The following is a 14,973-nucleotide window of genomic DNA, read 5'->3' on the forward strand; positions in this document are numbered from 1 at the left end:
GGAAGTGCGAAATACCGAGTTCGAAACTAGCAGTAGTAAATGTCTGGAAAAAGGGCAAATCCGAGAAAAAGGACTTTAAATTCTAAACATGCAATGGGAATTGGAATTAGGCGAGTTTTGTTTCCAGAGTGAGAAGAGAAAATTTGGGAATAGAAAATAGCTGCACCGGGACGACATGGGAGATTATGTACTGAAACTCTCTAAGACTGGTTTTCAAACGCAGTTCACAATTTAAAAGCAACTTTACAACACTGTTACAAGCATTACCATTTTGATTGGTTTTGCTGTTTTGATATTGTGCTGTATTGTTGGTTTGATGTTTGTTGTGGATGATTCTTAATTCACAGGAAATGTGGAGATGTATCAGCTATCTGTAGTTTTCCTACTGGTAGTCTCGTATTTTGTTCCATCAGCTGGTAAGTACAGTACATGTAAGACATAATTTAAGTGTAAATTATTCAATGTCTTACCTCTTACTAACAGAGCTTGAGGTGCACGTGTGTACTGTAAGTTACAGACCAAGTTTATTGCCCTTTAATTTACGGCTGAAGCAAGAAGCATGTGAGCTATGAGCGAAAGAAACAAAAACGTGGATCCTTAAGTTATTGCATGTCGGGACGGAGATGACAATGTATATTGCCAGTCTTTTGCCTCAGCCTTGGCTTCGGCCCAGCTGGCCCACTTCTCCTGTCTGCACTTTTTCTCACTGTCCTTCTCCATGTGATCTTTGGCCGTCCCACTTGCCTTTTTCCCTCCGCCTGCCACTCCATTGCCATCCTGCACTCATTGTTCCTCTCCATTCTGAGCACATGCATTTCCAGTACAGTTCCATCTATTCTTCTCCTACAGAACTCACCACTGATCGTATTCATGCCTGTTATTTAAGATATGGTCATGTTCCTAAGGTGTTGTGCCCAGCGTATTCTTTTTCCTTCCTTTTGATCTTTCTCAAGCATATGAATTAGAATCTATCCAGCCTCCCCTCCTCTGTTGCAAGTTCATATTTTGTACTGAACACACCAACATCTTTCGTGTTCCGTGTTTATTTTCGAGATCTTCATCAGGTTGAAAAAAGGTTGTCATGCTTCGTTTGGATGTTTCTTGATGCCTTCCGTGACTGCACCATCCAATTTTCACGGTTGCGACGGACAAACTCTTCTACATCGCCCACTTCTTCATTTCTCTTCGCGCATTTATTCTCATCACTTTTTACTGCATGCAACTCCAGTTCCTCTCTTCCTGCATTGTCTATCAGTCGGTCGGCCTTGTTCTGTATGTGCTCGTAATTTGATAAAACAAGGACTGTGTAGTCAGCAAAATCAAGAGTAGTTGTGAAGTTGCATCTAACGTCATTTTCTGCCCTTCTGTTGTCCTCCCATCACCCAGTCGACAGTGAGCACGAACAGAAACCCTGACAAGACACAACCTTGTTTAACACCGGTGATGATCTTGAGCCATCTTGTCTACGTTCTTCCTCATTGAATACTGAACGTTTAAAGACATTGCAGATTTTCTTCACCATCCTTACTAGCTTGTCACAGATTCCACAGGCCTTCATAATTCTTCACAGTTCGTCACGGTGTACTGAGTCTAAAGCTTTTTAAATGTCACCGACCACTCCTTGACCTGTTCCACGCTGTTGCGAAGAAGGAACATTTGTTCGACTGTGCTCCACTTGTTCTTTCGTAAACCAGCTTGGTCCTTCAAAAGGGCACCATCCACTCCATTTTGGATCCTCTGGATGATGATACTCCCCATTAGTTTGCTGTCTACGGATAGCAGTGTCACATCATGCCAGTTTTAACACTCCTTCAGATTTCCTTTAATTTTTAGGTAACTTGATTATCAGGCCTTTTTCCATTTGTCAGGAACATACTCCTCATTCCATATCCTGTTGAGCAGTCTTGCCAGTTCTTTCACTGCCACGTATCTGTATTTTTGTGCAACTCGGTTGGAATTTTATCAAATCAAGGTGCCTTTCTGCTCTTTGTCTTTTCAGTGTTTGCCTCACCTATGTATCGTTTATCTTTTTAGTGTCCATCTTGCCAATTTCATGTCTCACTTCGTGTCCCTCAGTTAGGCTCGTTGGAGCCTCTCTGATTAATGCCTCTTCGAATTATAAGCCCATCTTTCAAGTTGAGGATCCTTGCCTTTTATTATAGGACCTTTCTTGTTCCTGACTGCTGCAATTTGTCAGTGCTTGACTGAGAAGACGAGATTAGAAAGATGCATGTGTTTATTATATATATCTGCTGTGTGTCAGATGCTTTGGATGAGGCCATTTTAAGTCAGTTTTAAGCAAAATAATTCAATTTAAATATGTTGCTACTACATGGGGTGAAAATTTTAGGGAAACTTAGTAATAAAGTACGAGACATTTTTGCAACAAAAACAGCTTCAAATTTAGGGTTGTAGCTAGATAGACATTTTTAGTGAGGCATTATCAGAAAAAAATATGTTTATTTTAAACGTTAATTCTTGTTAATAATAAACTTAAATTGTCTTTTCATGTGCATGTTGGGAATCAAATCAGATGGTCAAGGTAAGTATCTTAAATATTGCTAGGTGGCCTTTTGCTTTTTATTTTTGGGATTCATTTCTTATGGGGAACAGAATATAGATTCCTTTTTATGTTTGATTTTTATCTTTTCTTTAATTGTCGATGATGGGGAACAAATCGGCCCATAACTATATCTTTACTTGTTACTCAATTTCCAGTTGCTTGGTAGTTTTCTTTTACTTCCCCTTTTTGTTTTATTTCTTATAAGGAACAAAATATAAAATCCTTTTGAGTTTTCATAGACCTTTTCCTTTCCATGTGGGTGTTTATAAATACATTTTCCCTTAATAAATTAACGGAAGGAACATTATCTTTCAGTTAAGAACTATTTTGGATCTGACCTAATCTGATCTAATTAAATATGAACTCCTGTTAATAATAAAATTTTATCTTTTCCTTTCCATGTGGATGTTACGGAACAAATCAGATTGTAAGTATCATTGTCTTTCACTCTTCAATTAATCACATCGATATTTTTTGAACCAATCTATTTATTGTAGAGTCACCCGGCCCATGGTCATTTTCTTTAAACATTCTTTCAAAGGAAGAAAATAATCAATTAAAAACTTTTTTGAATCTGGAGTAAGACAATAAAGTATTAAATCCTATAAATTAAATATTAAGTTCTATTAATAAAATCTTAATACCTGTTAATAAGTGATTTTTACCTTTTCCATGTTATTGTCAATGTTGGAAACAAATCAGGTTGTGAGTATGTTCTTATTTGCTACGTAATATCCAGTTGCTTGGTAGTTTGCTGTTTATTGCTTTTTTGATTCATTTTTAATATGGAACTTAATATAAATTCCTGTTAATAATTAACTTTCATTGTTTCCTTTCCATGTGTTTGTTGGGGAACAAATCAGGTCGTAAGTATCATTCCTGATGCTACCTCCTTGGTCTTGTATTTCTTGTTATCTAGTAAATTTCTTATCGCTCCATTAATTTTGTTTTTTGACACTTAAAAAATGCAATAAAATATTAATTTCTGTCACCAATAAGCTATTATTTCCTGTTAATAATTAATTTTCATCTTTTTCTTTCATATGGATGTTGGGGAACAAATTAGCTGGTAAGTATCATTCATTTTGCTTTCCAATTCATCAGATCAATTTCTTTTGAACAAGAGTACTTCATAAAGAGTCACATGGTAGTCTTGGTTTTTTTTCTGTAATAAATTTCTTAAAAGAACGAAAATATTATCTTTGAAGTAAAAACTATATCAAGTCTAAAAAAACACAGTAAAATAGTAATTTCTGTTAACAATAGATGATTACTTCCTGTTAATAATTGATCTTTATCTTTTCCATTTTATTGTCGATGTTGGGGAACATATCAGATTGTAAGTAGAAATAATTCTGTTTGCTTTTCAATTCAGCACATAAATTTCTTAATGTAAAGTTACTTAGTTGTCATGTCTTTTTTTACCCGTCAACTAAATAGTATTTTGAATCTAAAAATAACACAACAAAATACTAATTCCTGTTAGCAATAAAATAAAAATTCCTGTTGATAATTGATTTTCACCTTTTTCTTTCATATGAATGTTGGGGAACAAATTAGTTCGTAAGTATCATTCTATTTGCTTTCCAATTCATCAGATCAATTTCTTTTGAACAAGAGTACTTAATAAAAAGTCACATAGAAGTCTTGGGTTTCTTTTTTCTGTAATACATTTCTTAATGAAAATCAGTATTATTTTTGAAGTAAAAACTATACTAAGTCTAAAAAAGGAACAGTAAATAGTAATTTCTGTTAACAATAGATGTTTACTTCCTGTTAATAATTGATTTTCATCTTTTCCATTTTATTGTCGATGTTGGGGAACAAATCAGTTTGTAAGTATCATTTTTTTTCTTTTCAATTGATCACATCAATTTCTTTTGATCCAATGTACTAAGTGCAAAGTTACCTAGTGATCTTGTGATTGTCTTTCTTCAACCAATTCCTCAAAAGGTAGAAAATATTATCCTTCAATAAGAAACTATTTTGGATTCTAAGTAACACAATAGAATATATTAAATGTGGCTAAATATCATTGAGGCAAAGTTAGACTCAAACCAATGCATTCAGCAGTGTTCCCCTGAATGGTTTGTGACCTGTGGGGCAGCCCTGAGGGGATTCCTAGGGCTCTTGCGTTTCATTGCACTACATTTGCAGTTCACTTAGCTGATAGTTTCAGATCATTTCATAGCTCATGCTAGCGAATCTTTGAGGATTCTTGCTCCCTCTCCTCCCTCCCTCTTGGTATGCCGGTTTCTCAGTAAATATTCGGTCAGGTAAATTTATTCCAACTAATATCTTCCAGTGTGACTGTGCCAATTAACAGCCGCTTCCTGGGGTAGTTCCACTTTCAGGGTTGCCATGGATAACAATAACACAATAATAACAATAATACACTTTATTATTTCCTCTACCGCGATGAACAACAGGAACCTTTTCCTCGACAGTTTAAATCCTCTTAAGAATAAAATTTTGATTCCAGTTAACAATTTATTTTCCTCTTTTCCTTTCCATGTGTTTGGTGGGGAACAAATCAGGTCGTAAGTATCATTCTTTTTACTTTTTAATTCATCACATCAATTTCCTTCGAACCAATGTAGTTAATGTTAAGTTACTTAGGTGGCTCATTATTTCTTTTGAACAATTTTCCTTGTGAGGAAAATTTAACACTATTTTGAATCTAAAATAACTCAATTTAACTGTTTATTCCTTTTAATGAGTTTTTTTCTCCATTTTATCGTCGATGTTGGGGAACTAATCAGAGGGTAAGTATCTTTCGTTTTACTTTTCAACTCATCAAATCAATTTCTTTTTTATGAATTGATCTACTTAATGTTAAGTTATATAGTGGTCTTGTGTTCATTTTACCTAAATTTTATCTTTTAATTAAAAAGCTGTTTTAAAATGAAATAACATAATGAAATATTTACAGTGTAAATTCCTGTTACTAATTATTTTCCATTTTATTGTGGATGTTGGGGAACAAATTAGCTTTCCAATTCATTACGTCAATTTGTTTTCAACCAGTTTACTTCATGTAAAGTTACTCTGTACCCAAATAATTAATTTTCGTTTGCTCCATTTTATTGTCTAAACCAGAGCTACCTAGTAGTTCTATGTTCCTTTTCTTTACTAAATTCTTAAAACGAACCGATTTATTTATCTAAATTTACTTGGTGGTCTTGGTTTTCCTTTTCTATAATTATTTTTTGAAAGGAAGAAAAAGTTATATTTCTAATGAAAACTAAGTTAAATTTCAAGTAATACCATAAAATATTAATAAAGTCACACTATTAATAAAAATATTAATTCCTGTTAATAAGTGATTCTCGTATTTTCTATTTCATTATCGTTGTCGGGGAAAAAATCAGCTGGTAAGTAGAATTCTGTTTTCAATTCATCACACCAATTTATTTAATGTAAAGTTATCTAGTGGTCTTGTTGTTCTTTATCTTTGACAATTGTTCTTACAATGAAGAAATTATTGTGTTTCAATTTAAAACTATTTTGAGCCTGATATAACACAACAAAATATTCATCCCTATTACCAGTTAACTATTAATTTCTGTTAATAACTGATTTTCATCTTTTCCATGTTATGATCAATGTTGGGAAACAAATCAGTTCGTAAGTATCATTCCTTTTACTTTTTACTTTTCAATTCATCGCATCAGTTTCTTTTGAACCAATCTCCCTAATGGAGAGTTACCACAGTGTAGTGATCTTGTTTCTTTTTCTTTCCTAAACTTCTAAAAAAGGAGAAAATGTTATCTTTGAACCAAAAACTACTCTAAATCTGAAATGACTCAAAATAGTATTGATTCATGTTAACAATAACCTATGAACTCCCTTAAATAACTGATTTTCATTTTTTTTTTTTTCCCATTTTATTGCCGATGTTGGGGAACAAATTAGAACGTATGTATAATTTTTTTTTACTTTTTAATTCATTATATCAGTAACTGATGCAATGAATCTACCTAATGTAAACATACCTAGTGGTCTGGTCTTTTTTCTTTACTAAATTTCTTTGACACAAGAAAATAATTTTATCTTTCAATTAAAAAAAGGATGTTTAATCTAAAATGTGCAGTAAAACTGATTACTGTCAACAATTAAGTATTAACTCCGTTAATAAGTGAGTTTCATCTTTTTTTTGCATGTCAAATCAGCTAATAGGTGTCGTTTTACTTTTATTCACTTCGTCACATCGCTCTCTTTTGGACCAATCTATTTCGTGTGAAGTTTCCTAGACAGTGCTCTGCTGTTCCTTTTTCTTGAATTAGTTTCTTAAAAAAGGAAAAATATATTATCTTTCAATTAAATATTATTATGAAACTGAAATATGACTGTCACGGTAAAATATGAATTCTTGTTAATAATTTGTTTTCATGTTTTTAATTTATTGTCGATGGTGGGAAACAGATTAGCTTGCATTACTTTTTTTTACTTCATCGCATCAATTTCTTTTCAACCAGCTAGTGGTCTGATGTTTTTTCTTAGTACATTTCTTAAAACAAAGAAAATATTATATTTTATTTAAAAACTTGTTTGATTCTGTAATAATACAGTAAAATTTTAATTCTTATCAACAATAAAATATCAATTAACGTAAAGAATTAATTTTCATCTTTTTCGTTCCATGTGTTTGCTGGGGAACAAATCAGAATGTAAGTATTATTCGGTTTGTTTTTCAATTCATCACATCAATTTTGTTTTAAGGACATTTGTACGAAAATTTTCCGAAATTGATTTTGTACCACTGTAAAATGATGAGTTAGTTATGTCAGAAATTTTAAAAAAAAAAAATTGGGGAGGCCACCAACCTCGTTTTGGAGAGAACATGCCCAGAAGAACACCTTGAATCTGAAAAACTCGGGCTTTCGTTGTCGAATAAGGACACAGTGTCTGTAAGCCCAAAAATATTGCAATTAGAACTTTCAAGTGAAATGTTCTCTGCCAATTAAGTGAATTTAGTCAACTGGTGAGGTTCCTTAAAGAACAAGATCGCATTTAGCGATCATAGTTTCACGCGCCTTGCAGCCGCAAGATGGCAGGATTCGATGTCCTGTGGACAGAAATCTTGAAATTTTTTTAACTTCCCACATTGATTTTTTTATTTATTTTTGGACAATGTTGAGATAACTATAAATAAAATCTGTTTCTGGAAAGAAAAATAGGGGTCACTGAACGTTCAAGAGCGTTAAATCCAGGCAAAGCTGTAGCAATGGCCATCTGCCTTATCATTGTTCATTTTTTTTACGCGCGCGCTCATGCATGACGTGGCTTGTGAATTTACGTGCGCAGTAAGGATGCGCAGAAACAATTAGCACGAACGTCCTTAAACCAATTTGCTTAGTGTAAAGTTGCCTAGTGGTCTAGTGTTTTTTTCTCTTTTATAAATTTCGTCAAAGGAAGAAAACATTATTTTTCATGTAAAAACTATTTTGAATCTTCGATAACACCATTAAATAGTAATTCCTATTAGCAACAAAATATTAATTTGCGTAAATAATTAATATTCATGTTTTCCTTTCCATGTGTTTATTGGGGAACAAAATCAGGTTGTAAGTATTATTCTTTTTACAACTTAACGCATCACTTAACATTAATTCCTTTTACATTAATCTACCTAATGTAAAGTTACCTAGTGCTCTTGAATTTTTATCATTACTAAATTTTTTAAAAGGAAAAATTATTATTTTTCAACTAAAAAGAAACTATTATTAAAGTGAAATAACGCAATAAAATATTAATTTCTTTTTAGAAAAATTTGAAAAACATTTAAGGAAGAAAATTGACGAAAGTAAAGCAACATGAAGTTTCGATGTTTTCATGTCATCGTTGTCAAATAAATAGATCAAAAATAACTGCAAGGCATCTCTATAGAAAAATTGATGCGAGGAAATAATTTAGCAAAGGTGACATGAAAGCATTGAGGTAAAAGGTTTCGTGCGAATGGAATCCGCTGCCGTGTTGAGTTTCGGTCTTTTGTTCTTAATGCAAAGCATCTCAAAGTTTAAGCATTTGAGGATTCCTTTATGACTTAAAAGTTGTTGGCTGTGAAGCCATGCTCGTCACTGAAGTGTTTTTCTATTACAGAATGTTCATTTTCATGTAGCCAATCATTTGACAATAATGACATAAAGTTGTCGACACGCCGTGTTGCTTTACTTTCATTAATGTTCTTGCTTAAATCGTTAATTCCTGTTTATAAATTATAAATTATTAATTCCTGTTTCTAATTGATTTTCATCTTTTCCATTTTACTTGATTTCTGTCGATTTTGGGGATCAAATCAGATGGTAAGTATCATCCTTTTAAATTACTTTTCAATTAATCACATCAATATCTTTTGAACCCGTCTAACTTCATACAAAGTTACATTGTACCCAAATAATTGATGTTCCTTTTTTTTCCATTTTATTATCGATATTGGGAAGCAAGTATCATTCTTTATACTTTTGAATTCATTACATCAATAATTGATGTAAAAAATCTACGTAATATAAACTTACCTAGTAATTTTGTGTTTTTTAAATAAATTTCCTCGCAAGGAAGAATTGTAAACTATTTTGAATTTTCAATAACACAATTAAATGTTAATCCATGATAACAAATAAATATCAATTCCTTAATAATGACTGATTTTCATCTATCCATTCAATTTCACTGCTGGGGAACAAATCAGTGGGTAAGTATCAATCCTCTTACTTTCAAATTAAATCACATATCAATTTCCTTTAAACCAATCTAGTTAATGTTAAATTGTTTAGGTGACTTGTCTTTCTTTCTTTAAATAAATTTTCTTATGAGGAGGAAGATATAACTGTATTTCAATGGAACACTATTTCGCGTCTTAAATAACGCAATTTAATTTTTCATTCATATGAACAATAAAATATTGTATTCCTTTTAATAACTGATTTTCATTTTTCCATTGAATTTTCAATGCTGGGAAACAAATCAGTTGCTAAGTTTCCTTCCTTTTACTTTTCAATTCATCGCATCAATTTCTTTTGAACTGATCTTTTTTTGTACATATTTTGATTTTGTGTTTCTCTTCCTTTAATAATTTTCTGATAGGAAAAAATGTATTTCAGTTGAAAACTTCTAAATCTAAAATTAAAACAATAGAATATTCATTCCTGATAACAATAAAACACTAATTCCTTCTAATAACTGATTTTTATCTTTCCCATTTTATTGCCGATTTTGGGAACAATCAGATCGTAAGTATTCCTTCTTTTACTTTTCAATTCACTGCATCAACTGATCTGTATTTGTTTATTCTATGTTTCTTTACCTTTAATAAAATTCCTATTAGAAAAAAAATTTCCTTCAGTGAAAAGCTTCTAAATCTAAAATTAAAAAAATTGAAATGTTCATTCCTGTTACTGATAAAATATTAATTCCTGTTAATAATTGATTTTCATTTTTTTTCCATTTCATTGTCATGTTGGGGAACAAACCAGCGGGTAAGTGTCATTCCTTTTACTTTTCAATTCATCGCATCAATTTCTTTTGAACTGATCTAGCTTTTTTATCTTGTGTTTCCTTTCCTTTAACAAACTTCCTCATAGGTAACTAATTCTTTTAGTTAAAAACTTCTGAATGTAAAATAAAACAAACAATAAAATATTCATTCCTATTGATAATAAAATATTCATTCCTGTTAATAGTGTAACTGATTTTCTTCTTTTCCATTTATTGTCGATGTTGGGGAACAAATCAGGTGGTAAGTATCGTTTTCCTTGCTAATCAATTTCCAGCTGATTGCTGTTTTTTATTACCTTTTTGATTCATTTGTCATAAGGAACAGAATATTAATTTCCATGTTTTCCCTTCCACGTGTTTATTGGGGAACAAATCAGGTGGTAAGTTTCATTCGTTTTACTTTTCAATCCATCACATCAATTTCTTTTGAGCCAATGTATCTAATGTTAAGTTACCTATAATGGTCTTGTGTTTTTTTAATAAATTTGTTGAAAGGAAGAAAATATTATATGTTCTCTCATTTTGTGCCAGTTCTCACAAGAGTATTGTAAAAGCTCGACGGCGACGTAAGTCAGGCACGGGCTGTTACTGATCCGTCAATTTAATTCTCCCTCCTCTACCATAATTTTTTTCAATTCGCGAGCTCGCGTGGTGTCTTGGTGGGGCTTCCACAAGGTTGTGGCTTTTGGCGCCTTTTTCGTGCCACCTTTGCTGAAAATGATAATTTAATTACCATGGACATTGTTAACAATTAACTTTAATTAGGGTTTCAACTGAAACCACCACAGTATAAGTGGCCAAGAAATGCCAATTCAAGAGTTGGTCATTTGTTGTACATCATATCATCTTTAGCAAACTAGTGCAATCCCACACAGAGTTCCCGAAATCAGTTCAGTACAATGTATTGGCATAAATAATTTTTTTTGAAAAAGGAAGAAAATATATTGTCTTTCAGTTAAAACCTATTTTCAGTCTGAAATAATGCAATAAAATATTAATTCCTATTGACAAAATGTGAATTGTTATTAACGATTGATTTTCATCTTCTACATTTTATTCTTGATGTTGGGGAACAAATCAGGTCGTAAGTATCATTCTTTTTACCTTCAGTTCATCATATCAGTTTCAGTTAAAGCTATCTACTTAACGTAAAGTTACCAACTAGTCTTGTGTTTCTTTTTTAATACATTTTCTAAGAGGAAGAATCTCTCAGTTGAAAACTATATTTAACCTGAAATAACACAAGTAAATATTAATTCTTATTAACAAAATGCTAATTTCTGTTAATATTTGATTTTCATCTTTTCCCTTTGTTGTCAATGTTGGGGAATAAATCAGTTGGTATGTATCTTTTTACTTGCTGCATAATTTCCAAATGCTTGGTTCTCTTTTCTTTCTTACTTTTTTGATTTATTTATTTTCAAGAACACAATATTAGTTCCTCTTAATAATATATTTTCATCCTTCCCTAAATACATGGTTATTTCTTTGAATAAAGTTTGTAATACATTTTCTTCTTTTCCATTCTATTGTCAATGTTGGGACCAAATCAGTCTGTAAGTATGCTTTTACTTGCTACTTAATATCTTGATAGTTTTCTGTTTCTTATTCAGAACAGATTATAAGGTCTCTTTAATAATTAATTGTCATCTTTTTCCTCCATGTGTATGTTTGGGAACAAATTAGGTGGTAAGTATGATTCTTTTTACGTTTCAGTTCATCACATCAATTTCCTTTGAATCAATATACTTAATGTTAAGTTACTTAACTGACTTGTGTTTCCTTTTTAAAATAAATTTTCTTATGAGGAAGAAAATACAATAATTATTCTATATCAATTAAACACTATTTTTTATCTAAAATAACCAAATTTAATTTTTTTATTCCCGTTAACAATAAAGTATTTATTTCTTTTACTGATTTCTTTCTCCATTTTATCGTCGATGTTGGGGAACAAATCAGAGAGTAAGTACCATTCTTTTTACTTTTCAATTAATAATATGAATATTATGTTTAATTGATCTACTTAACGTTAAGTTATATAGGGTCTTCTGTTTGTTGTTTGTTTTATCTCAATCAGTTTCTCCAAAGAAAGGAAATAATATCTTTCAATTAAAAAATAATATTTTAAAACTGAAATAGCACAATAAAATGTTTCCAATAATTTTTTAGAGTGGTCTACGATTGAGTGTCGTAAATAGCACTCTAGCCAATCACAAAGTAGGCAGACAATCCGATGAACCAATCAAAACAAGCAATCACTTGTAGCAATCACTTGTAACTGACGCGAAGCGCGGGAAAACGAGTGCGAGCGAGTTACAATTTGTTTTGGTTTTTCTTTTATTGGGCACTATTTAAGTCAGTCATTTTATCTAATGTTTACAAAAGAAAAATATGCAAAATCTCAATAAGCGGCCGAGTGATTTCGAAGCAACGTACTTTCAAATAAAGCTAATAAACCAGGATGGTGTCATAATCTCCTAAATGGACGAAATCATCAGGGGAAATTTCCGAGGCAAACGCTCATCTTAGAGCTCGTATTTCATGTTATTTGCTATTGTTTACATCCCGCATTTGACAAAATTTACAGTAGAACCCCTTTGCACTTGCCCTCAAGTTGAAAATTCAAAACAAAATAAAGTCCTTGGACCGAGGAAAAGAAACAAACAAGACCGAAGAAGAAAGAACGGACCCATTTCGGTGTAGGGAAGAAAACAAAAAACACCTGTCTGAAAGCGGCAAAGGCTCTTTAAGCAGTTGGCATGAGCTGTCTATACTTTGACTCGTTGTCGTGCTTACTGGTACATTTGCTGGCTTTACTTGTCTTGTCCCGGGTTGTTCTTTTGCTTTTGGCTACTTTGCCCGTTTTAGTGTCCTTCTATTCAATGCGACAGCAAGATAGAAAACGTGTTGCAATGCAGTGCTTTTCCCGGGAAATCCTGATCCCTTGTCATTGACGCTAGGAGGTCCTGTCGTTCCATTGGTTCGGGGTTTCATAAGGTGAGATGATCTCCTTGCGTGGCGCGAATTGTTTATGAACCTTTAGGAGCTAAAATCTCGCATTTGATATTGAGAGGAATGCATCCACTTTGAGCGAATGTATAGAGTATGCAAATTTAAAGGATTCTCGTGATCATGGCAAATGAACGTGTGACGCCAAAGTTTGATATTTAACATATTTCTCCCGTCGCGTCCATTTACGCAGCACGTCTCGCATATTTTTAGCTACTCCAACTTTATGATGCAGATATCTAGACAACCAATCAGAATATCGAAAAAGCCCGACACTTTTTTGTTGATTTGTTGATGCCTTGTGAATAAGACTGTGCAGCCATTTTCTTCATTTTGCGGCATCCGATAGCCGACAAATTCAATCGAAGAACCCTCGGTCGTTTCACGCCTTAAGGGCTCATGACACTTCCTGAAATAAAAAGTCACTAAAATTGTATTTCTATCGTCAGTTACATTATTAAGCTTTCTTCTGATATATAGTTTGTCAGGGTTTTATTGCAACTGGCGCGCGTACGAATTTTTTTTCCGAACGACACCCGCGAAGGTGGGAATTAATTAACCTTAAACCAATTTACTTAATGGAAGGTTAACTAGTAGTCTTGTGTTTCTTTATTGCTGACAACTGTTCGTTTAATGAAGAAAATATTGTGTTTCAATTAAAGACTATTTTGAACCATATATAACACAATAAAATATTCATCCCTATTACCAATAAACTATTGATGTCTCTTGATAATTGATTTTCATCTTTTCCATGTTACGATCAATGTTGGGGAACAAATCAGCTCGTGAGTATCATTCATTTTACTTTTTACTTTTCAAGTCATTATATCAATTTATTTTGAACCAATCTACCTAATGGAAAGTTACCCAGTTGTCTTGTTTCTGTTTCCTTGCTAAATTTCTTAAAAAGAATAAATTTTTATCTTTGAATAAAAAACTACTCGAAATCTGAAATGACACAAAAGAATATTAATTTATGTTAACAATAACGTATGGATTCCTTGAAATAACTTATTTTCATTTTTTTTCCATTTTATTTTCGATATTGGGGAACAAATTAGACGGTATGTATCATTTTGTTTTTACTTTTCAACTCATTATATCAATAATTGATGGAATGAATCTACCTAATTTCAACATACCTAGTGGTCTGGTGTTTTGCCTTTACTGAATTTCTTTGGATCTGAAATAGTACAATAAACTTGATTACTGTCAACGATAAAGTATTAATTCAGGAGCAATGCCTAGCCGAACCACGAAGCCTGACCTTTTTTAACATATCGACATAACTGTTTTACAACGGCACAAAAAAGTTGCTAGGGAATAAATTCACTGCAACTAAACAGACTCTAGAAAAAACTTCACGGGTGGGTAGTGGGGCATGTCAGGCGATGGCGGATGGCAAAACAGAAATTGAATCTTGTGCAAGCCAGGTGACCGGAACCCCACCCCCCCCCCCCCCCCCTCATACACTTGTATTCAGGCTCTCATCCTTGTGTGAGAAAAACGTTTTCCGCCTCATTATTTCCTCAGCTAGCGGAAACCACATTTCATGTCAATATTAACGGGGCTTAATCAGGTTGTTTTGTCTTTTCTTTTTTTTTTGGCCACGTACAAAATCTCCTTTAAATGCAAGGAAACCTGAAAATAATAGTTTAACAGGATAGAAAAACACCAAAGAGATAATAATAAACCATAAAGGAACGAGGATGGTCAAGGATGGCGAAGATTGACACGGATTGCAAACGACGAATTTGAAAAATTTAGGCTAAACTTTTCAAAATGTGCAAACCGTGACTGAGCTCCTTTAAGGAACAAATCAGCTCATAAGTGTCTTTTTATAGTCAATTCAGCGAATCAATTTCGTTTTAACTAATCTATTTCATGTGAAGTTTCCC

This window comes from Orbicella faveolata, unplaced genomic scaffold (assembly GCF_042242905.1).
Source record: "Orbicella faveolata isolate gen_17 unplaced genomic scaffold, um_ofav_v1 contig_4, whole genome shotgun sequence".
In the NCBI taxonomy this organism is placed as follows: Eukaryota; Metazoa; Cnidaria; class Anthozoa; order Scleractinia; family Merulinidae; genus Orbicella; species Orbicella faveolata.